A 21,615-nucleotide genomic window follows, 5' to 3' on the forward strand; every position below is an offset into this window, starting at 1 on the left:
GCTTTATCACTGAATGATAACTGATAGAACTACGGTTTCTTAGGCATGGTGTAGACATAGCCCGCATCTTGGCTTCGGTACAGAAGTTTATTACGTGTAGCGGTTCGATGGTAGCTATTGTGTTCCCGTACATATATTTGGCGCGTTTTGATGAATAAAACTTGTTAATTTAGCCCTGTGTGTCATCCCTTTGTCAATTTGTCCACTGTTTCCGGTGCTGTATAGTGAGTGAATTACTGCTTGAATATGTACATACACACATGTAATTAAGAAATATCAGGAATGAAAGTGTTCGGGGCAACTCTTAACGAAAATAGAGAGTTAACGGGCAGGAAATGAAGGATTGCAAGTTACAGCAGACACACATAAAACACGCATATAGAAACTGGGAAGATCTGCGCAACAGCAGTCATCCGTACCGATATTTCAACATGTCCAACATTGGACCGACCCGTGCTACCTCCTAAAGGTGCTCGTCGTGTCCTTCCTTTCAGGATGTCGGAATAGGACGCTGCACTTGCTGCTTCGAGAAGATCTTCTGCACCTGGACCTGACGGTATTTCATATACTGCTCCGTGCCACCTTGGTGTGGAAGGTCGGAAAGTCCTGCTGTCGTACTATAACGCCACGTAGTCATCCAGTACAGTCCTAAAGTAGTGGAAAACCAGCCGTTTGGGGGCCCTCTTACAGCCAGAAAAATCGCCTTACGAAATGTCATCTTACCGGCCAGCAGCTTTAGCTAGCTGTGTCGGTAAGGTGATGGAACGGATGGTGCTCACTAGATTAGAATGGTTCATGGAAAAGAATGAGCCTTATCCTAAAATTATGACCGGATTTAGCCGGGGATGGTCTGCAATAGAGGAGGTCATTGATCTCGTGTCCACGATCGAGCACGAAAAAAGGCGACACCGACTTGTAGGAACAGTTTTCTTAGACATAGAAGGAGCCTATGATAATGTACTGCACGAAGCCATTCTTGACACCCTCAGTAATTCGGGTATCGGCGGCCGTGTCTACTTGTGGATCGAAAATTACCTAGATGATCGCACAGTCTTCATATTCACGAATGATGGCGAAACGAGAAGATACGTTGTGGTTCGTAGAGTGCCTCAAGGAGGAGTGCTCAGCCCGACTCTTTTCAATGTTGCCCTTATTGGCCTTGAGGAAATAATCCCTGATGCAGTACGCATCAGTACTTACGCAGACGACATAGGCATATGGGCGTCCGCAGTCAAGCGACCGCAAATTCGTGCATGATTGCAGCGAGCTGTTTCTTTAACGTCTCAGTACCTTTAGTGCCATGGACTGCAACTGGCCCCATATAAGTGCGCTGCGATAGCGTTCACACAGAAGCTTATGTGTTGGTATCCAATTACGATCAATGGCAATGTCATCCCATATGTGACCCACCAAAGATACCTCGGCGTTGTCATTGACCGCGGTGTTTCATGATCGAATCCTGTGGCAATGTTAAAGAAAAAAAATGAACTGGGCTTGCTCAAGTTTTTCGCTTTCTGGCCGGTATAAAGTGGGGTCCATCTGAGCATTCGCTACTCCGGCTGTACTAAGCTCTCTACGTGGGTTACATTTGGTATAGCCGGCCAATTTCATCAAGTATGAGCCGGTCATGTTTGCGAACGCTGAAAAGTGCCCAGGCTCAGATGCTCAAAACATGTCTCGGCGTTCCACGTAGCACCTCAGCCTACGGAACAATTGAGGAAGCTCACATCACCCCTTTACCTGTCTATCTACGATGCGAACCCCTTCGAGTATTCCTGCGACTGCTGTGCCGTCATGGACGCCACCCCTTATCGGCACTTCCCGACATACTGCCGGATTTCACTTTTTCAAGAGCCATTAAATTCCAAGAATCTGCCATACCATCATAATTTGCCCCTGCTAAGCTTCCACGTATGCCCCCATGGGTAATGTCCGAAATACGGGAACGTCTATCTATTCCCAGAATTTCCAGAAAATCGCGAATACCTACCGTCGGCCTCAGAGATTTAGCACTTGAATATATGTCGAAAGAATATGACTCCTTGGTGAATGTGTACACAGACGGATCGGACTCGTCGTATGCGTCTGGTGCGGCTTTCGTCGTGCCTGCGCATCAAGTCATTCGACGGTTTCGTCTGTGTAACAAGACGACTACATCTACGTCTGTGTCTGCCCTAAGTACGTGGAAGAGCGTCAAAAGTTGAACAATGACCTTACGCGTCTCGACAGCCCACCGTTGTCGGAGGACGTTATTTTAGGTCCTTGGCCAGACGCTCAATAGAGTTTCAAAGCCATCAAGGCGTTACTGAACTTTTTAAAAAGAACGGGCTTGGACTGTAGGCTTTGAGCATGCCAAATTGCTTGCCATATGTTTTACATCATCCTTCTCTCGTCATCGCCACCCATCATGCGCCTTTTTCTTCCCTCTTTCTTCCCCTCTTCCCCTTCCCCCAACGCCGGGTAGCCGGGGTACCTCAGGCCAATCTCGCTGCATTTCGTATCATTAAACTTCTCTCTCTCTCTCTCTCTCTCTCTGTGCAACAGCAGCTACGCGTCATAGCGAACAGCTGTCACGCCGATTACCCGCCGTGGTTGCTCAGTGGCTATGGTGTTGGGCTGCTGAGCATGAGGTCGCGGGATCGAATCCCGGCTGCGGCGGCCGCATTTCGATGGGGGTGAAAACACCCGTGTACTTAGATTTAGGCGCACGTTAAAGAACCCCAGGTGGTCGAAATTTCCGGAGTCCTCCACTACTGCGTGCCTCATAATCAGAAAGTGGTTTTGGCACGTTAAACCCCGTAATATTTTTGGCACGTCGTTCTCAGCACGGGTTTTGCAAGGGCTTGTCCTGCGAAACGCAATTAGCCATTTTCATTCACGATCTGCGTAAGAATCTTGATTCTAACGTTCAAAGTGACGTAATCTTTGTGGGCTTAGCTCAGACTTGTGACAAAGCACCTCACAAACGCTTACTGCTAAAACTTTCCCAGTTAAATTTACACCGTAATGTACTACTATGGATAAAATAATTTTTAACACACCGCTCTCAGTTACACTATGTTAATAACCAAACTTCTAGACGCCGCAACTGACGTAGAAGAGAATATGCGCACTTACAGACTTACCTTCCCCCCTCTGTTCTAGCACGCGCGCGAGAAGACGCCGCCGCACCAAGCCACCCTTCTCGGCCCACCCTCGCATGCCTTCCCTCGCACCTGCAGCATACGGCGCGTGGTCGTGATCTTATCGCACCTAGACTTTATACGAAACCTCACGGTGACGCCCGCGCTAATGCCAACGGCGATAGCGTAAATTCGCCGGGAATATCCATATAATATGAATTTTGCGACGCCGAACTGCGCATGCGCAGCGCCCTAGCGGCTGAGGGCCGAAGCGATTTCGCAGGCGCACTGCTAGACTCGACTCTCTCCCAGGGGCGAATCTCCGCTTTATATAACGCCCTAAAGACCAAAGTGTAGAAGAGCTTCTGATATGCGCACTTAGAGCTTCTGATATACTCGTACTTGCCGAGATATTGCACAAAGCTGAATGACGTGTATAACATAGTCATGACAACTAAGGAAATGGAAAATTCACTGGTAATGGCAAAAACAGTGACACGCAAAATACCGAAAAAATAAAATAAAATGCTAAGATTTTTTGATTGAAAGCCATACCAAAAAAAAAAGAGCTAACATATAAACCTGCACAAAAGTGTATGAAATGAGTGACATGTTCATTACTACTGAAGAAAATGAAAAACACATGGCAGAACAAAAATAACATTCTAGTTAAAAAAATTAAATTAAATTATGGGGTTTTACGTGCCAAAACCACTTTCTGATTATGAGGCATGCCGTAGTGGAGGACTCCGGAAATTTCGACCACCTGTGGTTCTTTAACGTGCACCTAAATCTAAGTACACGAGTGTTTTCGCATTTCGCCCCCATCGAAATGCGGCCGCCGTGGCCGGGATTCGATCCCGCTACCTCGTGCTCAGCAGCCTAACACCATAGCCACTGAGCAACCGCGGCGGGTAACATTCTATTTAAAACGCAAATACACATTATCACATTAATTTGCACTTGGCCACAACTTGAGTAACGGTGGTAAGAGAAAACGGAAATGTAATAAGCTTTTGCAGCAGCACATAGAAAACATTCACAGAAAGGCCTATTCTTCAATCAAAGACCAAGTAAAATAAGTTAACAACAAGACTTTTTTTTCGCGACGAATGCAATGCTTAGTAGTAAAATTACGTCACTTAAGGCACTAAGTCGTACCTACTAGGCACTCCTTTGTGTAATAAATACGAACTGCAAGTATGCAAATGGAGGACGGCCAGTACTATCTTAATACCAAAGCCGGGCAAGCAACTCAACTTAGATAATCTGAGGCCTATTTCTTTAACAAAATGTCTAGAGAAGACAATGGAGCATGTCATATTGAACAGGTTACCGAAATATGTGGAGGACAATGACATCCTACCGTACAATCTGATTGGTTTCAGATCAGGCTTGTCCACACAAGATGCCATGTTGTTAATCAAACAGCAACTGTTATTAGCTAAACCAAAAAACACTCGAGCCCTCTTGGGGTTGGATGTCGAAAAAGCTTTTGACAGAATTAAGCATAGAGCAATACTTGAAGTGATTTCCGAACTGGGATTGGAGAGGAAACTTTATGAAGTGGTCAAAACCTTTCTTGGCAATCGTTCAGCTCACCTTAGATTCGGAGATATTAAATCAAAGAAGATGGATCTCAGTGACAGAGGGACGCCACGAGGGTCGGTCTTGTCACCTATGCTTTTCAACCTGGCCATGTCAAAAGTGGCAAAGGGACTAAAAGGGATAGAGGGCATTCACTTTACCATTTATGCAGACGATGTGACTATATGGACCGCTGAAGGAAGTATGGGACATGCGGAAAGCAGACTTCAGGAGAGCATTTATGAGGTAGAGTCTATTTTAAAAGGCATGGGACTCAAATGCTCTGCTAATAAGTCTGAAATCCTTGTACTCAAGAACAGAAGAAGGGGTAGAAAACCGAGGGGATACGTTCCCGAGGAAGAACCCAGGTTAGTACTAACCACGAAGGCAGGCGAATCTATTAAGCAAGTAGAATCCATTAGAGTCTTAGGGTTATTCCTGGAGGCAAACGGAGCAAATGGAAGAACGATACGACACATCACAAGCAAGACTGTGGAGGTAATAAGACTGCTAAGGAGAATCACTAACCGACACAGAGGACTGGGAGAGGAGAGCGCCATGAGACTGGTCCACGCTTTCGCCTTGTGTCACTTCTCATATGTAGCTGGGATGCTCACTTGGACACAGACAGAGATAAACAAGTTGAACAGATAATCAAAAGGCTAGTCAAAACAACAGTGGGGTTACCGATTAACACTCCGGATAACAAATGAATGAAACTGGGGCTCCACAACACAATAGCCGAGATAATTGAAGCTCAGCAAATTGCCCACAGAGAGAGGCTCTCTGGAACAAGGCCAGGTAGAGCAATACTAGAAGAGGTAGGATGGTGCCCAACCGAATCCAAAATTTCAGGTGAAGGCACAGTAGAACTAAAATATAGCATAAGAGAGGTAATCAAGACGACTCCTTTCACCAGAAATATGCACCCGGTGCACAACCTGGAAAGACGAAAGGCAAGGGCCAAAGCTCTCCTGCAAGAGATATAACACGACAGAGAACATACGGCATTTGTAGATGCTGCGTGGGTCAGAGGAAAGAAAGCCTTTATGGCAGTAGTAGTAGATGCAGATGGTCTCACTCGGGATGCTATTACAATCATGACTAAAGACACGACAGTCGCGGAACAAGTAGCGATAGCATTGGCTTTAAGGAATAATAAGTGGACGAAGATTTACAGTGACTCTAAGATGGCTATTAGACACTTTACCAATGGCTTTGTGACCAAAAGGGCTGCCCAGCTGATCGGTGAGTTGGACAGCCAAGAGATCGAAATCCGCTGGTTTCCTGCGCACATGGGGTCTGTCGATCCATCTCGGAAGAATTTAAACGAGGTGGCTAACGTAGCTGCACGAGGACTTACTATCCGTGTACTACGCGACCAGGACCTTAATATTATACAGGAGGAGAACAGGGACCAATTACTAACATATAATGAAATCACGAGGCATTATTACATGAACAGAAGGGAATTCCCAGTGCCACACGCTAAGCTCAATAGAGCTCAAGCGGTGACTCTGAGATTGTTGCAAACAAGAACTTATCCAAGTTCAAACTTTATTAACAAGATATATCCTGAAAGAGAGATACCCATCAATTGCTAGAAGTGTAATGGCATCATTACTCTGGATCACATGCTTTGGCAGTGTCCTGTGACTTTCACAGACTGTGACAAGGAGAGAGACTGGTGGCAGCGAGTCCTACACAGTGGATGTCCTTTCGATCAAGTAAAGGCCGTCCAGAAGGCCCATGATACGGCGGTAAGGTTAAACCTTACTGTCCCGACGTGGGAGCCACCTGCGTCAACCTAAGGGTTGATCTTCAGGACATTAAATAAAGTTCATCATACATGCAAGAATCTGCATTTAAGACACTTGCAATGCTCATGCTTTCCAGAAGAAAAAAAAAGCGTATCATGCCTACACATGAAGGTTTCTCGCGCGGTTTCCCCATCTGCGATTACTGAGACAATACACAACACGAACAGTAATTTTTCAGTTGTTAGTACGTTTGTAGAACGTGACACAGAAAAAGCACTGCGGGTGGAATGGAAAGCGGCGCAAGTTACTGAAGTTGCAGAATGAAACTTGGCACAGAAAAACACAAGTCATAGACCCGGTGACAATGAGGAGGAACATCTATTTGTCAGCTTTCTCTAGCGGTAAGAGGGAAGTGTAGCACAATCAGGGCACAACGACGTCCGGAGACTCATGGAGCACACATATGCACAGGGCCATGTTCATGTGTCGTTGGGTCTGCCCGCTCACTTGTTGTCTTTAGGCACCCAGAACAACCTTGCAGGGCTTGTTTTCGAGGTATTCGTGTACCACTGCACGATGTACGAGCGGTGCGAGTCGTGAAACGGGTGAAACATCGCGGAGCGCAAGTACACAGCTATCGAGGACCGCGAAACTACCCAGGCCGGTCAACGCACAGCAGCACAGGCTTCCAGATAACAACAGATAACGAAACATGAAACGTCATGGAGCGGGCTAAGCTGGCGCTGGGCCGGCTGGCGCGCGCGGAGACAGTCGAAGGTGAGGGAGTTGCGAGAGAGGGTAAGGGAAGAGGAGTTGAGAGGAGGGGCGAAAGAGCACAGCTTCCTGAATCGGCGCGCGCGGGCGCGCGCCGATCTAGGAGGTCGTAGAAGCGAAACGGATTTGCTTGCCCGCCCTCCTGATGGATGGCGCCAACCGGAGCGGCCGAGTTTCCGAGGCCGGGCTCCCTCCTCCGACTGAGTGGAGTACGGCCGTGGCAGTCGCTGCACGTGTCAGTGGAATAGGGCGCCAGCCGTTTCTTTTATGCCCCAACCACTGGCACGCGCTGGAAAGCTTCGGCGCGCGCCGAAGGGTCAAATGCGTCAACGCGTCGGTCGCAAACGCGCTGAAGCGGAACGTCGCGCAGCGATTATGCCTTCTGCCGATGCTTGAAGTTTGCCGACGCGCGGCGAAGCTGCGCCGGCGTGCACCAATGAGAGGCTGCGACGAGTCGCAGGCGTCAACCAATCGGAGGCTGCGGAGACTCCGCTACTAGGCCTGACATGGCCGCCCGTACCTGCCCGTACGAAGGCGACGGCACCAACGATCGTCCGAGTTCCTTGGGCGTACGACGCGCGCGACAGTGTTCCTGAAAAACAGTGTTGTAATAGTATGCCGACGACGACACTACCGACGACCGTGGGTTGTGGCAGTGCGACGTGGATCCGAAGCGACTTCGAACGACGCCGACTAATCCAACCTGCCCACTGGGTGCCGCCGGGCTCAGTGCGATCGTCTGCTAAAACAGCCAACCGAATCACGATTACCGCAACGTCCGTGCTTGTTGTGTGTGCATTTTGTTGTGCTCAAAACGAATGGAAACATGTTTACGACTTCCGAAGTCTGGATAATCAGCGCTCGCCTATCACCGATGTTGTTTACGTTACGCGTAGGCCTAGCGGGTCCATCGAGTTCGTAACTGGCGAGTGAACGAACTCACCTGAGAAACTCTGTCGAAGGAAATGAATTTTCAGGTCTGTTTGGTGCTGCAGTGATTTAAAATATGGCACTCTTGACTTCGTGTGACCTGTGATGTGGTGAATGAACCGTGTGGAAGTTGGGTTGGTCAACCGCGGCGTGTTTCGTGTGGTGTCGGTTGACTCAAGTTTAACGGGCAAGCTCTGCGCTGTTTCCAGTGGTAAAGATAACTTCCGCCGAACTATTGGAAGTACTTACATAATCAGCCGTGCCGCCTGTTTCAGCTGACACTGCGCTCTTCTATTCGGCATGTGAATCCAGTTCAGTACAAGTCCACTGTACTCATTCACTAACTTCTTTCTAGTGCGTCCGTCTTTTGGGCTAGTTGGGCATAAATCGCTCGTGTAGCAATCAAGAAGACTGACGCACTGAAGCATACGTGACAACACAGTCATGTTTGAGTCAGTGTGTCGTTATAGTTGAGCACTGCAAAAAGAAATTATCTGTTTGCAACATGTGCCCTGTGTGCAGTGCATAGCAGGACCTGCATCATGCAAGACCTATGCATGTAGCAGCGTATATCACGATTGCTTCGATGCCCGCTTCAGAATCAGCAAGTACTGAGTCAATGAAACTGTAATTGATTTTTTATCTCACTTTTTGCTTATGGAAAGTGTAGATGGTGTGAGTGCATTGTGGGGAAGGTGAAAAGGTGTCATCAGTGTTTTGTGCAGTCAGTATGCTTAAACTGCTGGAATCCCTTCAGCCTCTACTAAAATGTTTCTTGCTGCGATACTATAGATTGTAGTCAGGACAAAGATCTACTCAAAACCAAGTTACTAATGCATCTGCGCAGAATGTGTTTGATTAACAAGTTAACGCTTCCACAACAACAATATGCCGATGCACAGCATGTGTGCTTACAATAAATACATTCCGTAAAGGTGAACGACTGGGCCTACAATATCAAACTTTGTAGTAGCACCGTAAAAAGTGCTGCCATGCATATCAGCCACAACGAAACTGCTGCACGTCCAACCTTCTTCCTTGGAGGCACTTCTATAAAGACTGTTCGGGCCCTTCCCATTCTGGGTGTAGCATTTAGCTGTTCTCTCAACTTTTCCGCATATGTCACCAGCACTGTATGTAAGCACCGGCCCTTTCTTGGGTTTGTGTCCCGTGTCTCCCTTCCCTGATGACCTAAGGTTTTCCGAGCACTCTACACTTCTATCATTCTGTCACGACTTGAGTACTGCTCATCAGTATAGTTCCCGTACCAAACTCGCGACGCTAACAAACTTAAGCTTGTTCAGCGCCGGACAATAGGCACCCTTTACTCCCGTCTTTTCGGTTGTCACAAGCTCATGCCAGCCTTCGAGGATTGCCTCAAACCCCTCAAGTAGCACACCCTGCAATACCAACGCAACATTGCACTAGTCTATACTGCAGGGTGTTTGATGTCTCTCTGGACAGCACTAATCTTTCTTCAGTTCGTCTGAACAAGTGGTCAGCACAGCCCGAGCCCTCATCACGCCTCTATGGCCCGACACCACAACTCCATGATTATATCTGGCATGCAGAGCTTTCTCTCCACCCCCCTGGCGATTTGGATTCTCCTTCCTTGGAACCAGACTTCATTGGCACTCCTGTGTGTTGTGCACCTGTCAAATGTGTGCGTGTGTGCCGTGCTGTGTTATTGTGCAAGTGTGTGTGCACATGGAGGGGAAGGAAGTCTCTTCTGCATCCTGCAAATTCCTGCTTTAGATGGCTGGTTATCAGATGCTCTAACATACAGGCATCAGCCTTCTTTTTAGTCTGGTGTGCCAAGTTACCACTAAGATTATTATTATTATTATTATTATTATTATTAGAATCATCACTTTGACCAGATTGATTGTGTTGAAGCCAGCGTGACACATAATTCAAAATATTTCTGGGGCTTTGTGGGCTCTCTTCTAAAAGGAGTGCCAAAGATGTACGTCTTCTTCATGAAAATAGTGGTGTTGTCTCGAACACTGCTGATGCCTATGCAGAACATTTCTGTTTGCTATATGGTGTGAAATATGCTTCAAGTAACCTTCCTTTTCAGTCTGGCGCAGTGTATGCTAACAGTCAATGAAAACCTCGTTTCCAAGTATATGAAGTGCCTTAAACTTTGCCTTAAACTTTCCCTTTCTTGTGATGTTGATGGTATTTCCTCCACAGAGCTTAACCCTTTGAGACACCGTCTACACAATTGGGCACAGCAGGAGCGTGCATCAATAGCAAAAGCACTGATGAAAGTAATGGTATTTAAAATGTGTTTCATACATTTGAAACACTTATTATTCGAACTGTACTGCAATTTTGAATAATGTGCAGAATGTTTTAAGAAAATGAGTGGGAAGGTAGACGGCTGGGTGTTGTTACTCTGTGTCAGTAAGTTGTATGTAGCGGGTTCACTTCTTTCATTGTTTTTTACAATGTCGTGCACCAGGCACGACATTGTAGTGGCTGGATAAGTGCTTTTCAAGCTTTTCAAAACACGAAATAGTACATGTTTTCATATTTTGTGTTCCTGTAGTGAGTTTTCGCATGGAGTCGAAATTTTGTAAACTTGACAAAACTCGCTAAACAATTGAAAATTCTTAACATTTGCTGCAGCTGTACACTTTCTACGATTCTGAGGATGCAAGAGATGTGGTGAAAGCAACTTTTCAATCAATGGGATAAAGTGGTGTCTGAAAGGGTTAAGACGCATGGAAGCATACTTGTTCCTCGTTCTCACAAGCATCTTCAATAGTTCCCTAAAGTCTAGTACCTTTTCTAGCACTCGAAAGGTAGCATGAACATTGCCCATGCAAAAATCAGGTGCTAGATGTGCAGTTACTAACTGCCGACCTATGTCTATCCTCTTCAGTGCGTCAGGTGTTTGAATCTATATGGGATTCCTCGCTTTCTGTTAGTGCTAAGAGCATTTTAATAAATGAACAGCATGACTTTGTGTGCCCACATTTCAGACTGTCAACAGTGTTCACCACTGCATCGACTTCCAAAAAGACATTTTTTCACTCCCAAACTGGTGCAGAAGCAATAAGTACTCTTAAATGCTTCCAACACTATGGCATTAAGTTATATGCACAAAACGCACCATGTGAAATTTTGATACACCCTACGTGATGCTCCACTTCTTAGGGTCGATGAAATGAAAGATCTTGGTGTGTACTTCGACAAAATGCTAAGCTTCTCTTCACATAGATAATTACACAAGATGCCCTTCACGCTCTTGGAATTGCATGATTTCCACTCACCTGTTGTGTTTCTGAAATTCTGCTGTGTGCCTCCAACTACTAGAGTATGCTTCTGTAGGAGGGGGGTGCAATGAGCAAATCTAATTCTGACCTCATTGAACGCATCCAGAATAAATTGATATCTATCCGAAAGCACCACTTTTGCCATTCTGGCGACCATAGTTGAGCCTTCTCAAGTATACTTCAACTCGCACCTCTAGATTCCAGTCTTAATAAATCACACCTTTTGTTCCTGTATAAGGTGGTCCATGACATTATACATTCCTTAAAGCTTCTTGATCATATGCATTTGTTTGTGCCGCAATAGTATACCAGGTAGCATTCCACATTCGTTGCCTGGGCTTGTTACAAGATTGTGCTTATAAGACTCGATTCCAAAACATACTTCAGAGTTCATTTCCTATGTTTTGTGTATCTGTAGATAATCATGTAGGATTAACTCCATTTTACTTTTCCGCGTTTCCTTTTTTTCCTATTTGTTTCTCTATCTTCCATTTTTTTGTCTACTACATTCATGTTTTCTGTACATTTTGTCTCACATAGTGCTCGTTAAGTGCACCTGTACAAAGGCTCTCTAGCTCTTCCTGGGCACTACAATAAAAATTTGAATGATTTATTATTATCGTAGTATAAAATTGTGCTGTTTAAGTATGTACTACTATACTATTTCAGTGCAGTAGCTTTTGTGCAATTAAATAAAGGGCATGAATTAAGAAGAGAAACAGAAAATGATAAATGAAAGGTAGGGAGGTTAACCAGGACTGAGCCCGGTTGGCTACCCTATACTGGGGAAAGGGAAAGGAGGACGGAAAGATTAAAAGAAGAAATAGTCCACTGGGGATATCATTCGGTCACTCAGTTTGGATCACAGACGCTGACTCAATCCGATATCTTGCAAATATCGCAGCAGCGCTTTTGAGGCCTTTTGTAGCTGCGACATGCGAGGCCATGGTCCCAAGATCTAGTTCAAGGTGAATGGCTTTCCATCTAGCTGATTGAGAGCTGTGCAGAGGTCTTGCCTTTCATCTTCAAAAGATGGGCAGTAGCACAGTAGGTGTTCTATGGTTTCCTCGACACCGCAGGCATTGCACTCGGCGCTATCAGCCATTCCAATCAAAAATGCATATGCATTGGTGAATGCGACGCCCAAACGTAAGCGGCACAGCACTGTTTCCTCATTTTGCGGAAGACCTGGTAACAGCCGCAGTTGCATAGAGGGATCGAGGGAATGCAATCGATGTTGAGTAAATTCAGGTGTGTGCCACTTTTCCAGTGCCAAAAGAGTGCGCTAGCTTGCCTAAGTGTTGGGCTGCGTCGGTCTACGATAAAGGTATAGAAATAAGGGTTGCTCCTTCGTGGGCTTTCCTAGCAGCTTCATCAGCGAGGTCGTTGCCGGAGATACCGCAATGACCAGGCAGCCACTGAAACACGACGTCGTGTCCTTTCATGATCATGTGATGGTGCATTTCTCGTATCTTCGACACGAGTTGTTCACATGACCCGCGACGAAGAGATGACAGAAGACATTGTAAGGCCACCTTTGAATCGCAGAATATTGCCCACCGATTAGCCGGTTGATTATTAATATAATCAACGGCACCTCGGAGGGCAACAAGCTCCGAACCGGTCGATGTTGTCAAGTAAGAAATCTTGTATTGGATGCTTAGTGATCGTGATGGTATAACCACTGCGCTGGTGGAGCTGGTCTGAGTAGAAGAACCATCCGTATATATGTGGACTCGATCAAAGTAGAAAGTGTGCAAACAATCCAGAGCTGCTTGCTTCAAGGCCAAGTTAGGCAGGACGGTCTTCTTTCTTATCCCTGGAACCGTAAGACGCACTTGAGGTTGTTTTAAACACCGCAAAGCTGAGGTTGAACATGCTGAGGGTGTGAAGCTCGATGGTAAGGAGGCACGATGGATGCTGAGCTTGTTGGAGAAGGACGCCTGTGGTCGTCGTTCTGGCATGAATTAAGAAAGTGCAATAATATGCTATGTGCCTGATCATATGCATTGTGCTATTAATTTCTTCTGAGTTTTAATAATGGCTGGCTACTGTATGTAGTGTTGTGCAATAAAATAATATGCCACAGCAATTATTGCGTGCCTTGCAGAACAAATTGAATATATCTTTCTCAGTCAAAACATCATGGCAGGCTGAAAACAATAAACTGCAATTTTTCTTTTTGTGGTGACGAAGGGTGTAAATTGTGAAAATAACCTGTTTATATATTTCTGATACTATGCATATGAGCTGCTCCCATACATTCGAATAAGTGCTTCAATAGTATGACTTGGCAAAGGGCAACGAAAGACTCCTATTAAAACCCTCTAATTCTCAAGCTTGTATTGTCTGACGGTATGTCATTTCATTAATGTAAAGAAAGGCAAACTTGATATGTGGAAACCAGTTACAATATAACATGGCCCTTGCATTGTGAAAATGTTTTGTAGCAATACACTCAACGTGAAGGCCTCCGGATGCGGTGTTGATGCATCAAAACAACCTAGAATAATGGAGGTGCTCCATGGGCTAGATTTGGCAGAATCAAGAATTGGGGGGAGACAAGATACGAATTACATACATTTTAGCTATTCTAGTTTTTCTTTTTTTTGTGAGTGCTACAGGTGTTTCAATTCCGCTTTGCTGATTTTCTCAGAACCCACTTTTTCACGTTTCTCTCATGCACCAACAAGCATAATTATATGGACACGGATGCTTTATCTGTATCCGGTTACCGTATTTCACCGGCTAAAAAATGTTAAACGTTATCGCTCGGTGCAGGATGCGCCTGAACGTATCGCAAGTTTCGCGAATGCTATCGATGGTTCTGTCTGTTGTCGACGAACATTGCAAATCTAATTGCATACGCGACACGAATTGTGTTGTAGTTTCTGGAAGGCGCGGGCACCAGCGAATAGGCTGTAACTTTCGACGACTGACGTATGCAAACCGACGCGCTTGACCCGCAGATGAGATTTTCTACGATTGCCGACATTGCTCGCCGCTATCGTTGCGATTGAGCCGGCACTATTTATTTACCGTCACTACTACGTGGCAATATTTCCAACACAGATTTTTTTCAGTTATACATTGCACGCCTAATTCTTACATGGTTGGCTGTGCAATAAGCTACCAAAAATGAAATGGTACAACAGTTTTTGATATATGGCATCGTCGTGCAGGTGTTTGCAAAGCGATCTTGCAGACAGACGACGCGCGTGCGCTGATGTCGATATTTTGTACACTATTGTTACTTCAAAAATAAAAACAAACTTGCGGCAGGTGTATATTCATTATTCAAACGTGTTTTTTATATCTAAAAGCACATACAGATCACTAACTTATTGTTTCAAGCTTAGTTTACAGCAGGCTGTTTTAGGCCGAACTTTGACGGATGAAGACGGAATAGTCCAGCAACAATGCGCCGCAGCCGAGGAGCGAGCTTCGGCGCGCGTCTCCAGTGGTTGCGCGCCCTTTCCCTCCAGCCGAAGCGAAGCGACGCGTTCGCTTGCCAGCGCGCGCCGAAGCTTTCGGCGCGTGCCAGTGGTTGGGGCATTAGACTCTTACAGACCAGCGCATATCCGTGTCTTGCCGTTCTACACGATTTACCGCGATAATGCCTGCCCGTCCAGCGGGCAGACCTCCACCCCCGCACACATGCTGCGGGAGGGCGGGTCGAGGCATCCCAAGTTCAGCAAGGAGGAGTGGGACTAGCGTCTGCGTGGCCCCGCTCTAGACAAGCAAATCCTGGCTGTCCGGAATGCCCGTGACCGGGCCGGTGGGCTAGACCTGCCAGTCCCGACGTAGGACTAGCCGGGTGCGCGACGAGTTCGCGTCCTCGCCGGAACTCTAATAAAGCTCTTTCACTCACTTGGTAGCCTTGCCATTCTCGCTGCCGCGCGCACGGAACGCCTTTCGAATATTATTGCCATCGAAATTTTGTGCGATGCCAATGTCGTGTCTCGTTTACGGCTACGCCTCCCGTGACCATCCCAGCAGGGCAATGCGAATTTTCCGATTTCCGTCGGTAAAACGCGATCGACAGCTCCGTGAAGCCTAGATTAGGGCTGCACTTTGTGACAGGTATGTATTGGCATATGCAGCTTACGTCTCTGTTTTTGTCATTACTGACTCATATGAATAATCTCGACGAAGACGCAAATGTATGTTTCAGCTAGCGAAACAAACAATCTCTGAGCTCGCGCGACCTCTGTGGTTGAGTGAAACGAGAAGGTTCTTTTTTTCCATGGTCTCGCGTGCATCCGTCGCTAGAACGCCGTAATTTTGCAACTTCACACCATGCACACTTGCAGCTTTACAAATGCTCAGTGAATGCTCGTGATGGTCGGCGTAGTTATCTGTCGGAGCCAAGCTCACCTGCACTGCCGGGCTGACTTGGGAAACAGCGTGCACTGTGGAAGTAGCTGATAGTGCTAGTTAGCAATCGTTGTTAGTTGTCGTTTCGTCATTCTTTTCTTCACCAAGTAAAGTAATAGTTACTTGCAGAAGGCTTTTACGTCCGTTTAGCGAATCGGGATGTAGTATGGTATGTACTGAGACTCTTCCTGTGTGGCATTTCTGGACGTGTGGTGCGCCTTATTGTGGAACTGACACATTTCAGGGGCACCTTCGCTGTCGCCCAGACATCTGGACTTCAGACTGACACGTTTACCTGTTTAATTTTTCGGGTGACCTCTTCTCACCGTCAAACAGATGTCATCGCTCAGCGCGGGACGCGCCCGCTTATATCGGAAATTTCTCGAATGTTATCGATCGTTCTATCCGTTGTCTGTTGTCACCGAATCTTCTGTAATTTGATTGCGTGTATGCGCGATGCGAACGTTGTAGAACTTTCTGGAAGACACGCGGGCACCAGCGATTACTCTGGAACCTTCTATGGCTCGTGTATAAAAGCTGACGCGCTTGATTGACACGCTGATCAGATTTCGACGACCGCCCATTGTGTTCGCCGCTGTCGTCGTGCTTTAAGCGTAGCCTGTTTTTGTGAGCACAAGTTGTGGATTTGGGGAATGCGACGTGCCATTGCGCGGGCGCATTACACCTGTGTCTGCGATCCCTACGCGTCACTGCCTTCTCGCTCCGAACCAGTTGTCAGCGGTGGCGCTCCATTCGTGATGGTTCGCTGTGAGGGCGTAGCTACGACGTCACGAGGCTACCCCTGGTGGCTACTGTCGTGACGGTAGTGTGTCTCTTTCTCCTTGGGTCTGCTCCGGGTACGTTCATGCTTCCTCTCGTCCACCGACACCTTTGTGACTAGGACTGAGCTCACGCACGTTGCCTTCGCCCGTGCGGGGAGCGCGTACCACGTGTTGATCCTGTTGAGCCGAGGAAAGGGTGCCTAGGGCTCGCGCGAGGTCGTACCACGCCGAGCCGCACTGCCCAAGCCGAAGGAGATTGCCCGAGCTCTCGCAAGTTGGCCCATCGGTTATCGCGAGAGCAAGTAGCATAGCCGCCGGGACCTTTTCTAGCGGCGTGTCCCAGCTTGAGCCTGTGCTCTCGCAGAGACGTGCTACAGGCGCCCCTGACTGTATTTTCCGCCCTCCGTGCGGGACCCCTTTGGTTCCCCGCCGCCCCGGGACCGTGCGTTGGTGCAGTGTCGGCTGCCGCCGGATACAATAAACGGTTTCCGTCAACTTAGGGCAATACTGTGTTTTTGTATGCATCGCTCGGTAGTCCCTTGTGGCCTGAGCTCGCGCGCAGCAGCGCTAGAGGCTGACGGCTGGCGCGGCCCTGTGGCTCACTAAGCTGGAACCCGCGGTGGTCGGTACTCCTATGAGACCTCAAGACCACACAAGGTTCGGCCAATAAAAGTTAGTTTCATCATTCACAGTATTGGTACTGTGTTCGTTTCCGTCACTACTACGTGACCATACCGACACTCTTTGTGTACAGGCACCAGTTCAAAAAAAGGACGCGGTCGATGCCTATGTTCGTACCGCGGCGCGTTCTAAGATGGAGACAAGAGTCCCACGAACAGGAGGTATCACCGATTTTAGTCATTTCAACCATTGTTTGGCATTTTTGTAGATGTACAAACACTTTGTGGGTAAATAACGTATGCAACTTGACATTCTGTTGGCCTCCCCCCTGCGTGTGTATGTATGTACGCCTAGCACTATATGGCATACCATAAAGCAAGACATGCAGTGATGAAATGTGACATTCGCCCGAAGAACTACACGTCATGCCCTATTCGATTCGTGCATACTTGTGCGCACTCATACTGTTTTATTACTTATTCACCTTACGCCACAGGTGCAGCGATTTACGGCCAAGGAGGAGCTTGCAAAGCGTTGCCGAAGCTCTTCCAGCCGTACGTCACGCTGAAGAAACATCCGGGTACAAAGCATTCACCAGCGGGCTCTATGGCCAGCTGACGATGACAAAATATGACGGCGCGTACACGTTGTTTCGGTCTTGTCTCACACGCTACTTGTTTGGCCGCGAGTTTCGCGTGGGGCGGCTGTCGGCGGTGTGCAGCGGCGCCTGCCAAGTTGTTTCTCGTGGCCACCACACGTTGGCGCCACAATGCTTTGAAAACGGACGGGATCCATAAAGGCGGATGATAGAGGAGGGAATCGAGTCATTCGGCACACACTGTGATGTCGATGCTAGGCTGAAGAAAATGGAGGCTTTCCAGGAAGAGCTTGTCAAACAGGTTGAAGAGCTAAAAAATCAGCTAATAGGGAGCGTGATGCACGGAAGGTAGCGGAAAAGACTTGAAGCAGCCGAGGAAAAGCTGAACAGGGCCGCCATTGTGAACGAGAATGGTCATGACAATGGAACGCAGTCCCCCGATGTGAAAGGAGAGGGAGTGCCAGCAAAGTAAGTGGAATGCGTTAGGGGTTAGCTGATAAGAGCAGCACCTACCTCGAGGCCACCACGCGGAAAAAGCAGGAGCACAGGTGTCAAAGAAATAGCAAAGAGAAGCAACGTTCTCATTGGAAAGAAAAAAAAAGAAACCGAAAAGCTGGTTGAACAGGGAGATATGAGAAGTGATTGCCGAACGACAGAACGCATCCCGAGAGCACAGGAGGCAAAAAAAGTGCAGCTGCCGCAGGAAGAAGTGGCCAGTAAACGGGAAATAAACCAGGAGAAAAACTCTTTGGTTCAAAAACTGGCGCAAGCAAAGATAAAAGGTGAAAGTGAACCTTGCTTGTCAGAAATACGTGAGAGAAACAAGGCTGCACCTAGAATATTTTGGAACCACATAAAATTATTAGCCAGGAAGTCAACAACAGTACAACAACATATCCTAGACGAAGATGGAAACAAACTAGAAGGGGAAGTGGCAATAAATTACATCCGAAAAGTAACAGCCGAATCATTCCAAAGCAATGACGAGGTTGTATTTGAAGAAAAAAAGAGCACGAAAGAGAACCAGGTGGAAAAGGAGCTGTTGCTTACAAATTTCACCTGGAACAAAGCCGAAGAGAAGATTCCTAAGCGCACAGCCACATCCCTAGACGAGGTTCGCGTTAGGCTGATTAATGAACTAGGGCCAAAAAGTAAGGAAGCTCTGGTGAAAGCAGTGGAAAAAACTTTAAAAGATAGACGAATACCAGTCAGTTGGCGACAAAGTAGAATGAATTTAATTTATAAAGGTAAGGGGGAGAAAGATAGAATTCATTCGTATAGACCATTGACCATTACATAGGTAATATACACGCTAGCAATGCAGGCAATCAAAATAAAGCTGCAAGCATGGGCAGAGAATGACATATTGAAAGAACTTCACAATGGCTTCACAATAGGTAGGCGTTTGGATGATAACTTAGTTCTTACTCAGTGTACTGAAATATCAAGAGTAGAAAGCAAACCGTTATATGTGGCCTTTTTAGACATTAGAGGAGCCTATGACAACGTAGAGCGCTGGAAGGGGTATGTTTAGGTGACGATTGTCTACAGCTTTTGAGAGAGATTTACCTAGAAAATACCGTTTGCCTTCAATGGCAATGGATGAGGAGCGGGGAGAAAGTTCAACAAGAGACTGAGGCAAGGGTGCCCTTCATCCCCATTGCTGTTTATGATGTACATGGTGATGATGGAGAGGGCACTAGAAGGAAGTAATATCGGGTATAATCTCTCATACAAACAGGCGGGTACAGTAGTTAAGTAGCAGCTTCCAGGTTTATTTGATGCGGACGACATTGTGTTGCTAGCTAACAAGCAAAGTGATTTGCAACGTCTGACTAATATCTGTGGACAGGAAGGCAAGAATTTAGGTTACAACATTAGTGTTAGAAAAACAGGTGTCATGGTATTCAATGAAAACAGTGAACATACAGTGGCAATGGAGGGCCAGGAAATACCTCAGGTAAAAGAATATAAATATCTTGGTATATGGATGAACGAAAGCAATAGATACATGGAAACACAGGAAAAAACAATAACAGTGAAGCGGAAGAGAAATACAGCCATAATGAAGCACAGAGCGCTATAGGGATACAATAGGTACGAGGTGCTCTGGGGTATGTGGAAAGCTGAAATGATTCCAGGACTTACTTTTGGAAATTCGGTTGTTTGCTTTGGTTGTTCGCAGGCATTTGCGTTCTGCAAGTTGAATCGCATCGCTGCCACGTGCATTGACTACCTTCGCGGTGACTTCGGTTGGACGGCGCTATCTACTGACGTGCCGTACGTACCTGATGTGAAGTGCATTGCCTGCCTGCGGAGCAGCTGCCGCCTGGGAACCAGTATATGAAGCCACGTCCACGGAAGATCGACCGCATTTGCACTCTGCGGCAGCAGCGGCGCGGCGCTAGTCCTGTGGCTACATTCCTAACCGGGGAATTCTTCCTGTAAACGCAGGTCCCTACGTCTGCGCTTCTCTGCCAGGCATACAGCTTTTGGCCTTCTGCAAGTTGAATCGCATCACTTCCACGTGCCTTGACTGCCTTCGCGGTGACTTCGGTTGGACGGCACTATCTACTGATGCGCCGTACGTACCTGCTGTGAAGTGCATTGCCTGTCTGCGCAACAGCTGGCACCCGGGAACCAGTATATGAAGCCACGTCAACTGAAGATAGACTGCATTTGCACTCTGCGGCAGCAGCGGCGCGGCGCTAGTCCTGTGGCTGCATTCCTAACCGGGGAATTCTTCCTGTAAACGCAGGTCAGTATACACCACAACTTGAGCCTCCTACGCTGCTACTTGATATTGCCGCCTGCTGCTGCTGCTGCCGCGAGTGTCCTTGCTGCATGTGTACAAATTTTCTGCAATGGCCGATACTGCTCAGTGTGCTTCATGTAGCCTATCATTTCCCGACGATGCACCTTCCATTTTATGCGTGAGCTGTGGTTGCAGGTATCACTTAGGAAGTTGTTCGGGGGAGGACGAAATAACCATGACTCGAAAAATGAAAAAAAAAAATGAAACTGTGAAGCCTGCAAACCTAAAGCAACTATTGATCCTGACAGCTCAGCAGATGCACGTACTGTCACAGACGTATTCAATGAGCTAGCTGCCATAAATAAAAAGCTGCTTGAAGTAAACTTAATAAAGAAAAATGTAGAGTTGTTACTGAATGTGAAGGCCACTGTGGGCGGCATCGAGTCCTTGGTGACACTTGTTTCCGAGAAGTATGATACGCTACTGGATAAAATGATAGCTCACGAAAACAAAATGGGCACATTAGAGAAAAGAGTTGCCGCCATTGAAGCGTCAGTGGACTGTGAAGAAACAAAAAAGCTCAGAAATGGCGTTCATCAACTTGAGCAATGTGGACGACGACACAATATGTAAATACACGGCATAAGGTTCACCGAGAATGAGGACTTGCTCAGCAAGGTTAACATCCTTGCTAGTGAACTCGGTCTGCAGCCTGTCACTACAAGGGAACTCGATGCTGTTCATAGACTTCCAGCGAAACAAGGAAAGACACAGCCGATACTAGTGAAGTTTCAGTCTCGAACTACTCAGGGAAGAATGGCTCAAAAAGAGGGCTGTCTTGAGGGAGAATAAATCAACTGTGGGTTTGCATGAGAACCTTACAGCTACGAACAAGAGACTATTTTGGCTTATGAAAGCAAAGGTAACTGAGAAGGATTACTTGTTTATATGGATAAAGGAAGGAAAGCTGTTCATCAGGAAACGTCATGGGGATCGCGCGATTAGAATCCAATCAGAGGATGACT

At 46.9% G+C, this 21,615-nt stretch overlaps 1 long non-coding RNA gene across 1 annotated transcript in view; it reads right to left on the reverse strand.

The window, feature by feature from the left end:
• The window catches only part of LOC135904815 (uncharacterized), a 180,725-nt gene extending 159,707 nt beyond the window's left edge, over positions 1 to 21,018 (reverse strand). Inside the window, exon 1 of the long non-coding RNA XR_010565218.1 lies at positions 19,984 to 21,018. This is a non-coding gene — a long non-coding RNA (uncharacterized lncRNA). The remainder of the gene's footprint in view (positions 1 to 19,983) is intronic.
• Between the last annotated feature and the right edge of the window lie 597 nt (positions 21,019 to 21,615).

This window comes from Dermacentor albipictus, chromosome 1 (assembly GCF_038994185.2).
Source record: "Dermacentor albipictus isolate Rhodes 1998 colony chromosome 1, USDA_Dalb.pri_finalv2, whole genome shotgun sequence".
NCBI lineage: Eukaryota > Metazoa > Arthropoda > Arachnida > Ixodida > Ixodidae > Dermacentor > Dermacentor albipictus.